The sequence below is a fragment of the Erythrolamprus reginae genome, chromosome 8, assembly GCF_031021105.1.
Source record: "Erythrolamprus reginae isolate rEryReg1 chromosome 8, rEryReg1.hap1, whole genome shotgun sequence".
In the NCBI taxonomy this organism is placed as follows: domain Eukaryota; kingdom Metazoa; phylum Chordata; class Lepidosauria; order Squamata; family Dipsadidae; genus Erythrolamprus; species Erythrolamprus reginae.
Window position 1 is genome coordinate 43,052,331 of NC_091957.1, and position 15,858 is coordinate 43,068,188.

The 15,858-nt window shown below is 38.8% G+C and overlaps 1 long non-coding RNA gene across 1 annotated transcript in view; it reads left to right on the forward strand.

Moving 5' to 3' along the window:
• The window catches only part of LOC139170797 (uncharacterized), a 29,095-nt gene extending 17,334 nt beyond the window's left edge, over positions 1–11,761 (forward strand). The window contains exon 3 of the long non-coding RNA XR_011559666.1: positions 11,615–11,761. This is a non-coding gene — a long non-coding RNA (uncharacterized lncRNA). The remainder of the gene's footprint in view (positions 1–11,614) is intronic.
• The last annotated feature ends 4,097 nt before the right edge of the window (positions 11,762–15,858 follow it).

The following is a 15,858-nucleotide window of genomic DNA, read 5'->3' on the forward strand; positions in this document are numbered from 1 at the left end:
GAACAAACCCATCTGAAGTTTCCTGAAATGAAGACTTGGATTTTTGCTTTTTGGTAGTGCTGAAATGAAAGACAAGAGGAAACTGCCAGAAGAGCGTGTTAAGGTATTGTGATTTAAGAGCTGATTTATTGTGATTTAAGTGGTGACCAGATGTAAAGCTGATGCAATATAAGCTGATGAGAAGTTGTAAGCTGAGGCAACCGGAAGCTGATGCAATGGGAATGAGGCAGCAGGGTCACTGCCACTTTAAGAAGATGGTTAAGAAGCTGCCTATATAAGGGAAGCCATTAGAGTGTGTGTCCCTTCTCCTCAATATCTCTCTCATCATGTATTCTCATTGCTCTTCTCCGTGTATCAGTAGCTGTATGATAAAGTATTTAACCAAGTATAGAATAGAATAGAGCAAAAAGGAGCAAAAAGGGATTAATTGAAATCCAGTACCATGGAGAGTTCCATACAGAACTAGGGAGCAGTCTTCCAACATTAATATGGAGCATGTTGATGGCTATTCTCCAATGATGACGCTTAGCCATGCAACATTACAGTTCCCATCGCTTCCAAACCATAAAACTGATGACCAAATAGACTGGGAGGGAGAGGAACTGCAATGCAATAATGAGAGGTTACTAGTCAGTTTACAGTTGGGGTGAACTGTCTTATACAATCTGACAGTGTAAGATTTTGTTGAACTTTATCTGCAGTTCTTAGGCTTCTTCGATGGAAGGCAATTCAGCCAACTTTAAGTTGGAGAAAGTGGTTGTCATTGTTACTTCTCCAAAGCCAAGATTGGAACGGACTCTATTCTTGTTATCATGGACACCTCTATCTACAGTTTAGGAAATTAGTTTCTGATGATCTTCCTAGATCCACTGAACTTTCCTATAAACTAAGGGTGCTCAAGATTTGCAACCATGGCAAAATCTGAGCCTAAGAGTAGAGTAACCCTCCTTTCCAAATTGCTTTACTTTAAAAGTCTTTGCATATAGGATCTATATCAAATCATGATATAGAGCTGTTGTTTTCCTTTATAGAATACATTTATGTATTTAGGTGTGTTTTTATGTCTTGTTTATGTGTTATTTTTAACTAGAAAACTCAATAAAAATTATTTTTAAAGACAGAGAGAGAGAGAAAAAAAGAGGTGCCATTTTAATGTTTATGTTACCCTTCTAATTATATTTAAAAGGAGTGATAATACTTCTGACAACTTTTGGAAAAGATGATAACAATTTGAAAACTGTGCTAGTTTTCCAGTGTCATCTTTGCTTTGCAAAAACATATGATTAAAAATTCCAACAAGTAGGAAAGAGGAACTCACACCAACAATATACAATGTGATAACCAAAGTGTATCAGGTAGTTGAAATGACAAAATTGACCTATGAACTGCAAGATAAGGATATGGAAGATTTCCACAAAATCTGGGACAGATGGTATATCTGGGTTGCAAAAAATAAATTAAAATAAAAACAAAATTAAATAAAGTAAAATGAAAAGAAATTAGGAACCCCAATTTCAAATTTAGAAGTACAGTGATCCCTCTATTATCGCGAGGGTTCCGTTCCAAGACCCCTCGCGATAATCGATTTTTCGCAATGTAGGGTTGCGGAAGTAAAAACACCATCTGCGCATGCGCGCCCTTTTTTTCTATGGCCGCGCATGCGTAGATGGTGGAGTTTGCGTTCCCCGCCGCCCACGCAAAGGGGAAACCCGATTCGGCTCCTCGCTGCTGCTGCGCTACCGAGCAGATCAGCTGCTGGGCGGCCGAAGGAACCTTCCCTGGGTCTTCCCCCTCTTGCTGGCGGGCGGGCGAGCGGCGGGCATCAGCGAGGAGCCGGGGTTTCCCCTTTGCGTGGGCAGCCGGGAAGACCCAGGTTGGGGGTTTGGGGGGTGCTGGGAAGCCCCCCAGGCCGGCTGCGACCTTTTAAAACAGCCGCGCCGCTTCCCAGCTGAGTCCTGAAGCCAAACGCGGAAGTGGTTTTTTTTTTTAATTAATATTTTTTTAAAAATCGCGATATAGCGTTTCGCGAAGATCGAGATCGCGAAACTCGAGGGATCACTGTAATAAACTTAAATATTACCAACAAATATTAATAAATCATAGCACCATTATACCATTGAAACAAGAAGGATATATGACTGATAAAATGATATGAAGATCACAAAAATGTACCTATGTAATAAATGCATAATAACGTATTAAAAGGAAGATTTTCCTTTGCAAATTAGACATAAGCTGCATATAAAATACACTACTCCTTGAGTAGTTCTAATTGCAAACAATGATATCAAATAGGTAATATATAAAGCAGAATGCTTTATTTTCTCTTTTTCACTTTCCCACTCTTTTTCTCTTTTTCTTTATTTCGCCTCTTCTCCTTTCCGTTTTTTGTGTATATATTCTTGTTTTTTGTTGTGTAATTTTAATGTAAATATTCAATAAAACCTTTTTCAATATACCAAAAACCCCAACCATAGAGAGGATCCTAAAAAGAACTGAATTAGCCCTAATCAGAAATGAACTCCACAAAAAAAGATTCATACTTGATGAAATCAACAAAAGTCTACTCTCTCTTCACCTTAAAATCAGTAACCAAATACACCCTTTACTCTGGGATAAATTCAAACAAATATCAATCTGGAGGGCAGAAACAGAAACCCAATACAAAACAGACACACATAATAAGAAACTCCAAATACTAGAGGTACAGCAAAAACCCAGCCCTCCACAACAACTTATGACCAAAACAGTACATAACATATCAGACAAGATACTCACCACTACAGAAACCAATATTCTTTCAAAAGGATTTAATTTTGCAATAACTCCAAGACGAATACCAACTGAAAATATCATATGTGGAATTGAAACAACTTTACATAAAATCAACCCAGATACTGCTAACAAAATTAGACTCCAAGTCACTAATATTCTGTGCTCTAGTAAACCTCCAAAAAGCAACATACAGCAGGAAGAAAGAGAGGCACTTATCAATCTAAAGAAAAACCAGGATATAATAATCCTTCCAGCTGATAAAGGAAACTCCACTATAGTAATGAACACAGCAGAATACAAGGAAAAAATGACAAATCTTCTAAAAAATCCGGCCTACAAACTCCTAAGCACAGATCCTACCACCTACCTAGAAAAAACCACCAAATCTAAAATCAAGGCCTCTCCCATCAGCGAAGAAATCCAGCAAAAAATCATCCCCAGAGAAAAATCTTCCATATGTCCAAAACTCTATGGCCTTCCAAAAATACACAAAGAAGGAATACCTCTCAGACCAATAGTCAGTTCTATAGGCTCCCCTCTACAAAACCTTGCCAAATTTTTAGCCAAATACCTTCAACCATATACAGAAACTATTACCTCATATGTTCAAAATTCATCCCACTTTATACAAATAATTAAAAAACAAAACCTACAACCCGATGACCTACTTGTAAGTTTCGATGTCGTGTCCCTGTTCACACAAATACCTATTACAGAAGCCTTGACAGCTATCCAAGACAAACACAAACCCCCCAAATATATCCTAGACCTTACCAACCACTGCCTGACCAATACATACTTCATCTATAATGAACAAAGATATAAACAAATAGAGGGAGCCCCCATGGGATCACCTCTATCACCTGTCATAGCCAACCTCTATATGGAATATTTCGAAAATAATGCTTTAGAGCAAGCCAAATACAAACCCAAACTTTGGCTGAGATATGTTGATGATACCTTTGTAATTTGGCCACATGGTAAAGAAAAACTAGACAATTTCCTCACTCATCTCAACAGCCTACACCCCAAAATACAGTTTACTATGGAAACAGAAATCAATGATCAACTTCCCTTTCTAGATGTACTGGTCTATAAAAAACCCAATGGCAGCCTAGGACATACTATCTACCAAAAGAAAACCCATACCAACCGTTATCTAAATGCACACTCACACCACCACCCCGCACAAATCACCTCAGTGGCCAAAACTCTCATCACCAGAACCAAACGCTTAGCTGACCATGAGCACTTAAAAACTGAATTGAACAAACTCAAAGATGTACTAATTTCTAATGGATTCAAAGAGAAAACAATAACAAACCTAATCAATAAAGAGACACCCCCCAAAAAACAAGATCAAGAACAGGACAATGGCACCACCATCCTTCCTTACATCAAAGGCACCACGGATAAAATTAGTAAAATTCTACAAAAACATAACATCAAAACCTCATTTTGCACTAACCAAAAAATATCTAATATCCTAAGGAGCCCCAAAGATAAAATCCAATTAGAATACCAAGGTATCTATGAAATCCCTTGCAAAACATGTGCAGCCACATACATTGGACAAACTAACCGAAGAGTGAGCCAGCGCATGGCAGAACATATGAATGCAGTCAAGAAACAGGAGAAGACCTCCTCCCTTGTCCAGCACATTAAAAGAACAGGGCACGAAATTGACTTTGAAAAAACTAAATTACTCCACAAAACAGAGAATTTATATAAAAGAATCTCTCTAGAAGCTATTGAAATTGAAAAAAGATCTTTTTGTTTAAATAAACGGGATGATACCTCGCGCCTGCCAGAGATTTGGAAACCAGCCTTAAACAAAATAAAAACTTCATTATAATCAATATGTCAATCCTTTAATTATTATGATTTTAGAATTTTATATTTGGAAATCAGACTTAAACAAAACACTTCATAATCTTCATACCATTCCTTCTATAACCATGATTACACCAACCAATCAGATCACGGAAGCATAGTCACCCAATCTATTTGCTACATTCAAAGCAAATCTCCACCCCCACACTACATGCTAAGAAGAAAAGTCAGTTGCTAATATTCATTTGCAAAAACACAGAGATTGGAACTCCAGCCTGATGATGGTAAATGTGATTTTACCGAAACGTCGCATAGACATGCAAAACATTACACAGGGCAAAACCCGAACTCAGAACAATCTACATATATATATATATATATATATCAAGAATAGTCCTAAAAATGCGAGTTCCAGGTACGTGTGTGAATGATGAGGCAGCAGCCATCTCGATCACCGGAACATAGAAACTTTAATAAAACCACTTAGCTTTCGTTAGCGTGCTGCTAACTTCGTCAGAGTATTAAAATGCCATGGGAGACAATCACCTTTATAAAGCATTATTCAGTCTGCTCATTGCCCGTGTCATAGGGCCACACCCTTGCTCTCCAGAAGGTTTATTTTTATAGTCACTTTACCAGGCGAAAGCATTTTAATCAGGTCACATAACAGAAGAAAAGTGCCTTCTTGACTAAGGGGGAGAACCTCAAACGAACTAAAAGCATTTGGGGTGAAAAGCTGTAATCAAATGTGAAATGAACTGGCAGTGGAATTAGCGTCTAATTGCTGATTTCCCATCTGATCTACAAACCCATTTAAGTCTGAATGCTTTGATTGTATTTTGATTTCATTCTAAAGAAGTCAATAGAATTTCTTGAGGTTACCTTTGCATATGGATTGCATAGGTTTGCCTATGGATGACTGTATCGTCAATGCTTCCCTCGGTTTCCAAGACATACTCAATAGGTTCAGATGTATTTCTGTTGTTTTTAATGTCCTATTCATTGGTTTTAGAATTTTCCATTGTTAATAGGGGTTGCTGGGAACTGTAGTTCAGAAAATCCACGAAGGTTTTCTGTTTCTCCTGCTACTGTACAATATTGGCTTGAGAAGACTGGAATTATCTAACAAATTTAAATAATAATAATCATCATCATCATCATCATCAAGCTGCAATGACTGGCATAAGCCAGTGAAAGTGGTCCCAGTGGTACTTGGCACGTTGGGCGCAGTGCCAAAGGATCTCAGCGGACATTTGAAAACCATCGGAATTGACAAAATCTCCATCTGTCAATTGCAAAAGGCCACTTTACTGGGATCGGCAAACATAATTCACCGCTACATCACGCAGTCCTAGCTGCTTGGGAAGCGCCCGACTGGTGATGAAATACGAAATCCAGCATAGTGATCTCGTTCGCTGTGTTGTATTGACATAATAATAATAATAATAATAATAATAATAATAATAATAATAATACATATGTGCTAGTCGTTCCTGACTCTTTTTACATGCTTTAGAACTGCTAGGTTGGCAGAAGCTGGGGCAATTAACAGGAGCTCACTCGGTTATGTGGCACTAGGGATTTGAACCGCTGAACTGCCGATCTTTCGATCGTCTAGCTCAGCATCTTAACCATTGAGCCACCGTGTTCCTACATCCTACATGGACATCCATTTTTTACTATAAATAATAATAATAATAACAATAACAATAATAACAATAATAATAATAATAATAATAATAATAATAATAACAACAACAGCAACAAGCAACATCAACACATACCTTATTTTGGGGGGAGGAAAATAGGGGAAAATAATCTACCTACCAGGTATTCATCTGGCTAGCACCTTAATCTGGTCAGCTTCAGTACATTATTTTATCTCCTCGTTATGGCTGAAAAAAATCTTCTTTGGAGGGAGTAGCAATGAAAACAAGCTTGCAAAGACTTAGGTCTGGGGGAAAAAAACCTTCTTCAGAGTAGCAATGAAAAAAATCCTGCAAACTGGGAAGATCATTAGCCTGGAGAGGGGTGGCATATAAGTCCAATAAATAAATAAATCTCTTTTGGGCTGAAAAAACTTTTTTTAAGAGGGAGTAGCAATGAAAACAAGCATGCAAGCAGGAAGAACCAGGAACATCGTTAACACCTCGTTAGGGCTGGGAAGGGAAACTTTGAAAAAGCTACATTCGGAGGGGTTGACACTACTGAGTCCGGTAATGAGTTCCACGCTTTGACAACTCGATTGCTAAAGTCATATTTTTTACAGTCAAGTTTGGAGTGATTAATATTGAGTTTGAATCTGTTGCATGCTCTTGTGTTGTTGCGGTTGAAGCTGAAGTAGTCATTGACAGGCAGGATGTGTGTTTGAGTGTGTTGAGCTGAGAAGTGACTGATCCAAAAATTACCCACTGAGCTTCTCTGGCTGAAGGTGTCTTAGAACATGGGTCTCCTCATTTCTAGTCCAACACTTAAGCTACAACATCATGCTGTGGGGGGGGGGTTTGCATTTGGGTCTTGTAAAGATTTCTTGCAAGCTATTGAGTAGATAGCAAATCAAGCAAGGAGGGTTGCCAAGAAAGAGTGGAATTATTCATTGCTAACTAGAATCAAATGCTAATGGGAGAAAAGTATCCTTGAAGAGAACCTTGACTTCAATTCATTAGAAGGAGATCAAATCAGTTTTAATTATGCAGTTTTGAAAAACTGCACTTATTAAATCAATTCCAGCCTGACCTCTTCAAGCTTTTGATATTCCAGGGATGCCTCCCACTTTGACACAGTTGATTTCAACATGCAACGAGCAAAGTCCAAACTTGTGATACTCTCACCCCTTTTCTGCTCCCCTTGGGTTCACTCCCAATCCAGAAATCTAATTCTCCAGCTCCTTTGCTACATATGAAGGCCCAGATGATGCCAAAGTGACATCAGTTCACCTAGATGTGTATCAAGTTGGAAGCTGAATCGGCAGATGCAATTTGTCTAGATGTTCCTTCAAGCATTGAGGCAATAGCTATGATAAAGTCAACAGGGTGTAGACCAACAGATATTGACAACAAATCAAAACCAATCAAATGCAACGTTCTACCTGTCAATGACTACTTCAGCTTCAATCTCAACAACACAAGAGCACGCTACTGATTCAAACTTAATATTAACCGCTCCAAACTTAACTGCAAAAAATATGACTTCAGCAACCGAGTTGTCGAAGCATGGAACTCATTACCTGACTCAGTAGTGTCAGCCCCTAACCCCCAACATTTTTCCCTTAGACTATACACAATTGACCTCTCCAGGTTCCTTAGAGGTCAGTAAGGGGCGTGCATAAGTGCACCAGTGTGCCTTCCATCCCCTGTCCAATTGTCTCTCCTTATCTCATTTATCTTTTCTTCCTTTCAAATTTGTTCACCTATACTTTTATATCTTTTCTTCTATTCATTTTTTTAGTTATATTACTACATATCTATTCTCTTCAATGTGTATTATGTATTGGACTAACTAGCTAGCTAGCTAGCTAAATGAATGAATGAATGAATGAATGAATGAATGAATGAATGAATGAATGAATGAATGAATGAATGAATAAATAAATAAATAAATAAATAAATAAATAAATAAATAAATAAATAAATAAATAAATAAGGCTTTATCACAAAGGACCGAGGAATTGCTGCAGATGTGATGTTGAATATTCTAAACCAGGACTTTCCAACCTCAGAAATGTTAAGACTTATGAACTTCAACTCCTAGAATCCCCCAGCCAGCTTTCTGGGAATTGAATTCCACAAATCTTAAAGTTCCGAAGGTTGGAGACCTTTGTCTTTCCCTGAGATAGGAAGGAGATAGAAAGAGATTGACAGAGATAAAGAGTGAGATAGAAAGAGAGAGAGAGAAAAAAACTGAGGAGGGGAGAGAGAGAAAGACTGGGGAGGGGAGAGAGGGAGGGTGTAGATGGATGAACAGATTGATGGAGCTAGTCAGAGAGATATGAAGAGACAGACAGAGACAGACACACAGAAACAAACATATCACTTCAGACAATTTTTATTTGTCAAGTATTGGTAGTATACATAGATATAACATTGTTTATATACATGATATGGGTACTAATAAGAAGGAAACATTAGGGCATGGACGGTAGGCCCGCTGTACACCCCTTAATCAATCTGAACAATGGGAAGTTGTTTACATACCAACAACATGTAGCTTGTTTTTACACAATAATTATTTCAGTATAAATCATACTGGGGAAAAACCACAGTTCACATGGAAGTGTGTTTATTTCTTCTTCGCCCAACCTGGTATGTTCTGCTTGAAAGGCAAGTGGGGATAGATTGTGGATTTGGACATTTCCATTGGTATCAACAATATATGGTACATTTTGCAACTGTTCCAGAGAAGAAGGGAAATTTCATTCACAGGAAAGGAACAGATACATTATCCATTCCATTTTGTTGAATTCTTGATTTTTTTTTAAAAAAAAATGTTCTCCATTGACAAATTTTATTTTAAAAATAGGAAATCTGAGTTAAATGCTACTGGAATACTGCATTCAGTTTTTGTCGCCACGATGCAAGAAGGATGTTGAGACTCTAGAAAAAGTGCAGAGAAGAGCAACAAAGATGATTAGGGGACTGGAGACTAAAACATATGAAGAACTGTTGCAGGAACTGGGCATGGCTAGTTTAATGAAAAGAAGGACCAGGGGAGACATGATACTAGGGTTCCAATATCTCAGGGGTTGCCACTAAGAAGAAGGACTCAACCTATTCTCCAAAGCACCTGAGGGTTGAACAAGAAGCAATGGGTGGAAACTAAATAAGAATAGAAGTAACTTAGAACTAAGGAGACATTCCCTGGCAGTCAGAACAATTAACCAGTGGAATAGCTTGCCTCCAGAAGTTGTGAATGCCCCAACACTGGAAGTTTTAAGCAGATGTTGGATAACCATCTGTCTGAAGTAGTGCAGGGTTTCCTGCCTAAGCAGGAGGTTGGACTAGAAGACTTCCAAGGTCCCTTCCAACTCAGTTGTTATTCTTATTAATATTCCAACGTTCTCTCTCAAAGTGGTGGTCTGGTCTGGTTGCCTGACTCGATCTGGATATGATAGGAAGCATCTGTGCATGTACAGAAGTCTCTTTCATGGATCAAAGAAACTTCTTATTCAAAATGCTGTTTTGAATGGTGTCATTTGTGATGCCTGATATCCAATGGAGGATTCCCATTTCCATGGCATGGAGAGAGCCTTTGGTCCCTATGGTTGCTGCCCAGCATTCAGTGCCATACAGTGCAACAGGGCAGATGGTTGTCTTGTAAATCTTAGATTTAAAACGGGTTGGCATTCATCTGTCACATAATACACCGGTGAGCTTTGGCCAGGTTGCATTCACCCTTTATCACACCCTCCCCTTTGATGTCACCATTGCCTTGGAGATGGGATCCCAGATACTTAAAAATGTCCACCTCCTTTAAGTTTTCTCATTAATTTGAAGTATTCCAGAGGTGGAGACAAGGTCCCTTCCTGTTGTTGTTGTTGTTGTTGTTATTATTATTATTATTATTATTATGTACAGTAAAAAATGGATGTCCATGTAGGATGTAGGAACATAGTGGCTCAGTGGCTAAGATGCTGAGCTAGGATGCTGAGCTAGTCAATCAAAAGATCGGCAATTCAGCGGTTCAAATCCCTACATAACCACATAATCGAGTGAGCTCCTGTTAATTGCCCCAACGTTTGCCAACCTAGCAGTTCTAAAGCATATAAAAAATGCAAGTAGAAAAATGCAAGTTGTCTTCCTTTGGTGGGAAGTTAACATTCCATGTGCCTTTGGCATTTAGTCATGCCGTCCACATGTTCATGGAGATATTTTGGGACAGCGCTGGCTCTTCAACTTGGAGACGGAGATGAGCACCTCCCCCTAGAGTCAGGAACAACTGGCACATATGTATATTTACCTTACAGTGAAAAATTTTACATCGAATCTCAATCTTCCAGTGGTTGTATTGGATTTTAAAAAAACACACACACAAAAAGTGTGATAAAGGATGCTCAGATCACTGTGAAATTCAGCACAAATTATCCCCTTAGGAGGGAATGAGACATTTCTTAACAGAATTAATTGACCATTTTATTGATTCAGTGAACAGATCTCATACTAAAACTTATGCATCAATTAACACACCGAGGTGATTTTTTTAAAATTCAAATTGGATAACATTTTAGCTCATAATATAATTGCATTTCAGTCAGCCATCATCTCAACTGCTGTGAAATTCCTTATTTTCAAAAGTATGTTTGGATAAGAACTGAGATTTTTTTTTTCCTAATAGAGCATACTGAATTTTCTCTGTTCCTGACTTGAATCAGCTTATAAAACACTTGTGGTTTTTTTCCTTCAGCCCCAAATTATTCACTTTTTTTATACCAGGTTGCTTCGTCTCATGATAAGTTTTTAATCGCTTGTAATAACATTGATGTTAGTACTGTAAATTGTTTTTTATTGTGCTTCATAAATTTTAAGTCACAGTAGTTGCATCTACTCAAAGTTAGCTGAGTTTGGAAACCAAGAAAGTCCAGGTATCGATAAGAAAGCCACAGGCTGTTATGGTTCATCCTGAGGCCGATCAGTGTCCAGCTGCGTCTTTGCTGGCTCCATGCCCAGAGGAGGATGAAAGTGAAGAGGAGGGGGCTGAGCAGTCGGACGGGGGAGAGTATAGTCAGGAAGATGATGAGGAAGAACAGCATGAGAGCCCCGGGGAGGGGCTCTCCCCAGCCAGTAGCTTGGAGTCACTAGGGGATGAAGCTCAAGCTGTCATTGACATGCGACAGAGACGTTCAGATCAAAGGAAGGAGCAATTGAAGAAATACTATCAGCAGTGAATTAGGAACAGCTGGGCTTGGGTGTGGTCCTCATTAGCAGGGAAAGGGTATATAAGGCAGGCCAGCCCTTGAAGCCATGTGGAGTGTTATCAGTTTGGAGTTGCAGTACCCTGTCTTGTTTCTCAGCGTCTCTCTTCCTGGCTTGTGGCCCAGCAGTTTGGAAGACCCGTGGGAGGTGTATATCTGCTATCTACAGCCTCGTCTTGGCAGCAAGAATCCTGTATTGCTGCATGAACTATTGCCTTTGTGGATATATTTGGAGTTCCAGTGTTTTCCTGCTTTGTAAGAACATTTTCTGTTAGTTTTGTTTCTCTTGAACTTTATAAACTGCATTTGCATTGCACCAGTGTGTCTGGCTTATCTTTTTGGGTTGGTCATAGCTTCCGGAGTGACCCAGACAGAACACAGGCTAAAATGGGAAAAAATCAATTCCATGAGCTGGAATTAAAACAGTTAAAATAATTGTGTGTTTTACGAACTTTTTGCACAGGACATTTGAATTTATGTTTCAAGACTACATTCTGGAAAATGAGACAAGTTATTCCAAACTACTGAAAAAGAACAATCCAAATTGTTTCTTGTACATTTAATCATACATCTTCGCCACCTTCTGTTCTGCCGGCGTGTTTCAACCACCTGTAATTACAGGGTAATTAGTCCAGGAAGAAACACACCACACGATAAAAGGAAAACCCAAAAGTTTTTATAAACAGAAAAACAGAAACAGCTCCCTTTTTAAATGTCAAAGGGATTTTCTGGTACACACAAGGCACAGGTTAAATACAATCCAATTGCTCACCCAATAACTGGGAAATTGAGTCCAATTCTAAAGTCCAGAGAGTCCACACACAATCTTGAACAGCACAAAAACCATGATCTTGACGAAACAATGAATCAGATAAACTGCCATGAGACTAAAACACCAGGTTGCACTTTTATCTGTAGCACTAATTACAGCAGCCCCACCCAACCACAGGTGGCCTCATTTTCTCTTGTAATAATCCTTCAATTGTTGTCTCCTATGTATCACTCTATGCATGTGTGGATGTGTCATTAATTCTTGTTCAGAATCCAGGGATGATACAGATGATTGATCTCCTCCTGGGCTGTCTGCCAAACTCCCCTCTTCCCTGTCACTCACGCTTCCTTGGTCAGAGGAGACAGATTCTACTGGAAGCAAAACAGGCCTGTGGCATGTGGATGTCTCCCCCACATCCACCTCCACATTGCTTGGGGCAGGAGCTGGGCCAGAGCTAACCACAACACCTTCTAAACCAGAGGTCTTCAAACTTGACAACTTTAAGACTTGTGGATTTCAACTCCCAGAAATCTCCAGCCATCATAGCATAGTATAGCATAGCTGGCTGGAGAATTCTGGGAGTTGAAATCCACAAGTCATAAAGTTGCCAAGTTTGGGAACCCCTGTAATGCTGTAATGTGTATCAAAGATCCATTTTCATGACACCTTAAGGAGAGAAAGAAAAAGTTTTTAAACCCATCTGTTTTATTTCCCTGTGCTTGCTGCTTCTTTAAGTGATTCTTAGAGTCTCAAAGAAACATGTTTTTCTCCAAGGAATGTACAGATTATTCAATTAAATGCATTCCATAAATGGCATGTTGACATGAAATGCATTGTTTCAAGCAGAATAAAGTAAAAAAAATCACTTTCAAATATAACATTCATTTTCATATTCTTAATGTCAGAAATTCGGCAGTTTTAAAGATGTTGATAAGGCTGATGGATTTCATGTAAAGTTCTTGTGGAACAACCCAGATGGCAGTTGGCAAAATATTTATGTTCAGGTTGTTTAATGGAATCTATGAACTATAAAGGGCTGTAAAATCTTATTGGGTTCCTGGAATTTCATATTTTACTCTATGCACTTCTTGAAGTCAGATTGGAAATGTCAAAATTTATCCAAAGAAAGGGACTTACAATGTGAAATTATTTTGCAAAGAAACACATGGAAGCTATCAATTTTATCCAAAATTCCCCAGCAGGATGCCGTCCAGGGCGTCAAAATTACAAGTTTTGGAATTCCAACTGTCATTTTTCTTGGTTAAAAATCTTGGTTTTTGTAAGTGTAAAATGTAATGTTTATTATAGCAAAAGATCTGATTCAGAAAACTATTGATATAATCATAGGAAGGGACCATAGAGATTTTCTAGTCCAACCTCAGTCCATGTCAGAGGTCCTTCTACCATCCTAGTAAAATGATTGTCACGTCTATTTTTGAAAACCTCCAGCAATACCCCACAACTCAAGGAAACTAGCTATTCCATTGATTAATAATTCCCAATGTCAGGAAATTTCTCCTTCATTCTAGGTTGGATCTCCCTCTGATGAGTTTCCACCGATTGCTTCTTGCTATTTCCTTTTTGTCAGAATTTTTGTCAGTGATAATAAACAAGTTAAATATAAACCATAGTTTAGAATTGTATAACCAGAATTGTAGGCTGTATGCCTTCTTACATTATTTTTTTGACTCCTTTGACCTATTTATCTCGTTAACTCTCTTGTGAGTTGGTTGGAATGAGAAGAGTGTCACTTCACTTACAGTGGTGATTAGTGATGGGCGAACCGAACTCGCACAATTCGGGTCCGTACCGAATTTTGCGGTGTTTGGTATGCCGAACCCGAACCCAAAATTTTTTGAAACTTTGGGCAAAGTTCGGGGTCGCGTTCGGCATTTGGAGCTTTGACGTCACCGGCAGGTTGCTAAGGATGCCAAGGGGATCTCTTCCTGGATTCCATGGAGTCCAGGAAGTGATCACCTTGGCGTCCTTAGCAACCTGCTGGTGACGTCAAAGCTCCGCCCCCGGAATCTCTTCATGGGAGGGATTCCCCAGCTCCTTCAAAGGGAGGGCTTCACGTAAAAATAAACATTGTTATTTTTACGAAAAAGGACACCGCAGCGGTGCTGCAAGCAAAGGGTCCTTTCACGTAAAAATAAACATGTTTTTACGTGAAGACCTCCCTTTGAAAGAGCTGGGGAATCCCTCCCACGAAGAGATTATGGGGGCGGAGTCTTGACGTCATCGGCAGGTTGCTAAGGATGCCAAGGTGATCACTTCCTGGATTCCATGGAATCCAGGAAGTGATCACCTTGGCATCCTTAGCAACCTGCTGGTATACGTGACGTCAAAGCTCCACCCCGGAATCTCTTGGTAGGATTCCCCGTTCGGGTTCGGGTTTGGGTTCAGTTCGGGTTCGGCCAAATTTTGCCTAAAGTTCATGCGAACTTGCCGAACCCGAACACCGTTGTGTTCGCCCATCACAAGTGGTGATGACTGAACCTAATATGAATGGATTGCTTATATGTGCCCATACTATCATTAAGTGTTCTACCTTATGATTCTAGACAAACCTATATTTTCTTACACTGTACATTGAGAGCATATGCATCAAGACAAATTCCTTGTGTGTCCAATCACTCTTGGCCAATAAATAATTCTATTCTGTTCTGTTCTGTTATATTCTATATTCTATATTCTATATTCTATATTCTATATTCCGTTCTAGTCTATTCTATTCTGTTCTGTTCTGTTCTGTTCTGTTCTATTCCATTCCATTCCATTCCATTCCATTCCATTCCATTCCATTCCATTCCATTCCATTCTATTCTAACTGTTTGGATCCCTAGAAGTTAAAGCTAGATCATAATGGAAGAGGGGCATCAATTTTTGCATATAGTAGGATATAAACTGACATGAGGGCAGCTAATCAGTCAACCAAAAATATCACTGCAGCCTGTATCTTCCTGAAAACATAGTTATATGTATAAAAAACTGTGTCATAAATCTCTGTGTATGGAATTAGAAATATAATTCATTAGGTGCCAATAGAAGAGTAATCTAATGTAATACGAAGCATGGTAAATTTTATTTTTATTGTGGGACGTTATTGCAATATGCCAGCTTCACATGAAAGGGTTGGTCCATTCAAGCTTAGGATATCATACTGATAGTTCTGTATTTAAATCAAATTGTTTTTATCTTACATCACCAGGCTCAAGGTTAACTCAGCCTTTCATCCTTCCAAGGTGGGTAAAATGAAGACTCAAATTGTTGGGTGCAAGAGGCTGACTCTGTAAACCACTTAGAGAGGGCTGTAAAGCACTGTGAAGCGGTATATAAGTCTAAGTGCTATTGCTATTATTTTTAACCTTGCAAACAGAACCTCTGTTCCTTTTTTTAATCTTCCCAATGTAACGGCATGTGCAAAATATTTTAAAGATATGCTAAAATTATCCTTTTCTATTAGAATGGCATTAAAAAAAACCAATTAGCATTTACAAATAGTGCTAATAGCCAAACCAGATCTGATCGCACTTAACAAAAAAAAAATTCAAAGATGAGACTTAAAATT